Source organism: Triticum urartu, chromosome 3A, assembly GCF_056163025.1.
Source record: "Triticum urartu cultivar PI428250 chromosome 3A, HENAU_Tu73, whole genome shotgun sequence".
NCBI lineage: Eukaryota > Viridiplantae > Streptophyta > Magnoliopsida > Poales > Poaceae > Triticum > Triticum urartu.
In genome coordinates this window covers 695,492,014-695,497,421 of record NC_141875.1, presented here as the reverse complement: position 1 = coordinate 695,497,421, position 5,408 = coordinate 695,492,014, and positions in this window count along the sequence as shown.

Here is a 5,408-nt window from a genome sequence, read left to right as displayed (position 1 = left end):
TGGTGATATTTACTATTGAAACTTGTGGTATATGTTTCCACGATGCCCCGATGGGTTGAACCTATGCCTTCCATAATATGTGTGAACTAGAAAGTTTTCTTGAGTCATACTCTTCTGGTATTTTGCCAGATAAAATTTTAACACTGCAACTTCATCAAACGCGAGAAGTGAATGAAAGGTTATGCATTGAAGAAGTGGGAGTCGACCTTGAACTTTGTGTTCATGCCCATGGACATGATGTAGAACTTATCATGGAAGCTTCTTGTAATAATATCCTTTGGTATCGGTGAATTGACCCTTTGCAATCGTGGTTCCGACCATGATTCTTCTCCTTTGATTCCATTTCTCAGACAAGATGAAGTACTTGTCTTCTGCAGATCATTTCACGTGTTCACCCTCTACTCTGCTCTACTGTCGAGTATTACACTATGATATCTCTAGAATATCATGGAACTGCATAACTTCTTATGGGTTCTTCATCAACTGTTCTGATTCCAATTTTCCTGGGTTCTGGGTTGTCGTCAACTAAGAACACCACATAGTGAACTGAGTCCGCAGTACGGTTCAACAACTTTTAGTAATCTTCTTTACTTATGGGAGTAGGATTCCCCCCCCCCCCAATCCTAGTTGGAATAGGATTCCTCAAGGGGGGAAAGAGAGAGAGGGGGGCCGGCCACCTCTCCTAGTCCTAATAGGACTAGGGGAGGGGGAGGCGCGCGGCCACCTAGGGCTGCCCCTTTCTCTTTTCCACTAAAGCCCATCTAGCTCCCGGGGGGTTCCGGTAACCTCCCGGTACTCCGGTAAAATCCCGATTTCACCCGGAACACTTCCGATATCCAAACATAGGCTTCCAATATATCAATCTTTATGTCTCGACCATTTCGAGACTCCTCGTCATGTCCGTGATCACATCCGGGACTCCGAACTAACTTCGGCACATCAAAATGCATAAACTCATAATAACTGTCATCGTAACGTTAAGCGTGCGGACCCTACGGTTCGAGAATAATGTAGACATGACTGAGACACATCTCTGGTCAATAACCAATAGCGGGACCTAGATGCCCATATTGGCTCCTACATATTCCACGAAGATCTTTATCAGTCAGACCGCATAACAACATACGTTGTTCCCTTTGTCATCGGTATGTTACTTGCCCGAGATTCGATCGTCGGTATCCAATACCTAGTTCAATCTTGTTACCGGCAAGTCTCTTTACTCGTTCTGTAATACATCATCCCGCAACTAAATCATTAGCTACAATGCTTGCAAGGCTTATGTGATGTGCATTACCGAGAGGGCCCAGAGATACCTCTCCGACAATCGGATTGACAAATCCTAATCTTGAAATACGCCAACCCAACATGTACCTTTGGAGACACCTGTAATGCTCCTTTATAATCACCCAGTAACGTTGTGACGTTTGGTAGCACCCAAAGTGTTCCTCCGGCAAACGGGAGTTGCATAATCTCATAGTCATAGGAACATGTATAAGTCATGAAGAAAAGCGATAGCAACATACTAAACGATCGGGTGCTAAGCTAATGGAATGGGTCATGTCAATCAGATCATTCAACTAATGATGTGACCTCATTAATCAAATAACAACTCTTTGTTCATGGTTAGGAAACATAACCATCTTTGATTAACGAGCTAGTCAAGTAGAGGCATACTAGTGACACTCTGTTTGTCTATGTATTCACACATGTATTATGTTTCCGGTTAATACAATTCTAGCATGAATAATAAACATTTATCATGATATAAGGAAATAAATAATAACTTTATTATTACCTCTAGGGCATATTTCCTTCATATCACTACGATCAAGACTCAATAAACCATTCACCTTGGGTGTATGACCATAGAAGGTTTTATTCAGGCAGACAGAATAACAATTATGTGACTTTAAATGAATAACCGTATTGCAATAAACATGATCAAATCATATTCATGCTTAACGCAAATACCAAATTATATTTATTTAGGTTCAACACTAATCCCGAAAGTATAAGAAGTGTGCGATGATGATCATATCAATCTTGGAACCACTTCCAACACACATCGTCACTTCACCCTTAACTAGTCTCTGTTCATTCTGCAACTCCCGTTTCGAGTTACTAATCTCAGCAACTGAACTAGTATCAAATACTGAGGGGATGCTATAAACACTAGTAAAGTACACATCAATAACATGTATATCAAATATACCTTTGTTCACTTTGCCATCCTTCTTATCCACCAAATACTTGGGGCAGTTCTGCATCTAGTGACCAGTCACTTTGCAGTAGAAGCACTTAGTCTCAGCCTTGGGTCTAGACTTGGGCTTCTTCACTTGAGTAGCAACTTGCTTGTCATTATTCTTGAAGTTCCCCTTCTTCCCTTTACCCTTTTCTTGAAACTAGTGGTCTTGTCAACCATCAACACTTGATGTTTTCCTGATTTCTACCTCGTCGATTTCTGCATCACGAAGAGCTTGGGAATCATTTCCGTTATCCCTTGCATATTATAGTTCATCACCAAGTTCTAGTAACTTGGTGATAGTGACTAGAGAACTTTGTCAATTAATATCTTATCTGGAACATTAACTCCCACTTGATTCAAGCAATTGCGGTACCCAGACAATCTGAGCACATGCTCACTGGTTGACCTATTCTCCTCCATCTTTGTAGGCAAAGTACTGTCAAAGTACGGGCATGAGTATGAAATACTAATTTCAACTCTTGGAACATCTTATATGCTCCGTGGAGTTCAAAACATTTTTGAAGTCCTGGTTCTAAGCCATAAAACATGGTGCACTAAACTATCAAGTAGTCATCATACAGAGCTTTGCCAAACGTTCATAACGTCTGCATATGCTCCTGCAATAGGTCCGTCACCTAGCGGTGCATCAAGGACATAATTATTCTGTGCAACAATGAGGATAATCCTCAGATCACGGATCCAATCCGCAACATTGCTACTAACGTCTTTCAATTTATTTTTCTCTAGGAATATATCAAAATAAACGGGGAGCTACATCTCGAGCTATTGATCTACAACAGAGTTATGAAAATACTATCAGGACTAAGTTCATGATAAATTTAAGTTCAATTAATCATATTACTTAAGAACTCCCACTTAGATAGACATCCCTCTAGTCATCTAAATGATCACGTGATCCAAATCAACTAAACCATGTTCGATCATCATGTGAGATGGAGTAGTTTTCAATGGTGAACATCATAATGTTGATTGATCACCCACAAGTATAGGGGATCACAACAGTTTTTGAGGGTAGAGTATTCAACCCAAATTTATTGATTTGACACAAGGGGGGCCAAATAATATTCTCAAGTATTAGCAGCTGAGTTGTCAATTCAACCACACCTGGAAACTTAGTATCTGCAGCAAAGTGTTTAGTAGCAAAGTAATATGATAGTAGTGGTAATGGTAGCAAAAGGTAACTGTAGCAAAAGTAATATTTTTGGTATTTTGTAGTGATGATAACAATAGCAACGGAAAAGTAAATAAGCGAAGAACAATGTATGGAAAACTCGTAGGCAATGGATCGGTGATAGAGAATTATGCCGGATGCGGTTTATCATGTAACAGTCATAACCTAGGGTGACACGGAACTAGCTCCAATTCATCAATATAATGTAGGCATGTATTCCGAATATAGTCATACATGCTTATGGAAAAGAACTTGCATGACATCTTTTGTCCTACCCTCCCGTGGCAGCGGGGTCCTAGTGGAAACTAAGGGATATTAAGGCCTCCTTTTAATAGAGTACCGGACCAAAGCATTAACACAGAGTGAATACATGAACTCCTCAAACTACGGTCATCACCGGGAGTGGTCCCGATTATTGTCACTTCGGGGTTGCCGGATCATAACACATAGTAGGTGACTATAGACTTGCAAGATAGGATCAAGAACTCACATATATTCATGAAAACATAATAGGTTCAGATCTGAAATCATGGCACTTGGGCCCTAGTGACAAGCATTAAGCATAGCAAAGTCACAGCAACATCAATCTCAGAACATAGTGGATACTAGGGATCAACCCTAACAAAACTAACTCGATTACATGATAAATCTCATCCAACCCATCACCGTCCAGCAAGCCTACGACGGAATTACTCACGCACGGCAGTGAGCATCAAGAAATTGGTGATGGAGGATGGTTGATGATGACGACGGCGACGGATTCCCCTCTCCGGAGCCCCGAACGGACTCCAGATCAGCCCTCCCAAGAGAGTTTAGGGCTTGGCGGCGGCTCCGTATCGTAAAACGAGATGAATCCTTCTTATTTATTTTTTCTCCCCAAACACGAATATATAGAGTTGGAGTTGAGGTCGGAGGAGCTCCAGGGGGGCCACGAGGCAGGGGGAACGCCCAGGGGGCAGGCGCGCCCCCACCCTCGTGGCTAGGGTGAGGGGCCTCTGGCGTTGATTCTTTGCCAGTATTTTTTACTATTTCCAAAAATAATCTCCGTGGAGTTTCAGGTCATCCCGAGAACTTTTGTTTCTGCACATAAATAACACCGTGGCAATTCTGCTGAAAACAGCGTCAGTCCGGGTTAGTTCCATTCAAATCATGCAAGTTAGAGTCCAAAACAAGGGCAAAAGTGTTTGGGAAGGTAGATATGACGGAGACGTATCAACCCCCCAAGCTTAAACCTTTGCTTGTCCTCAAGCAATTCAGTTGATAAACTGAAAGTGATAAAGAAAAACTTTTACAAACTCTGTTTGCTCTTGTTGTTGTAAATATGTAAAGCCAGCATTCAAGTTTTCAGCAAAGATTGTGAACTAACCATATTCACAATAACTCTTAGGTCTCATGTTTACTCATATCAATGGCATAATCAACTAGTGAGCAATAATAATAAATCTCAGATGACAACACTTTCTCAAAACAATCATAATATGATATAGCAAAATGGTATCTCGCTAGCCCTTTTTGAGACTGCAAAACATAAATGCAGAGCACCTTTAAAGATGAAGGACTGACTAGAAATTGTAATTCATGTTAAAAGAGATCCAGTCACGTCATACTCAATGTAAACTAACAGTAATGAATGCAAATGACAATGGTGCTCTCCAACTGGTGCTTTTTAATAAGAGGATGATGACTCAACATAAAAGTAAATAGATAGGTGATACGTCTCCAACGTATCTATAATTTTTGATTGCTCCATGCTATATTATCTACTGTTTTGGGCAATATTGGGCTTTATTTTCCACTTTATATTATTTTTGGGACTAACCTATTAACCGGAGGCCCAGCCCAGATTTGCTGTTTTATGCCTATTTCAGTGTTTCAAGGAAAGGAATATCAAACGGAGTCAAAACGGAACGAAATAAACTGGAGAAGTTATTTTTGGAAGGAAACCTACCGGATAGACTTGGACCCTACATC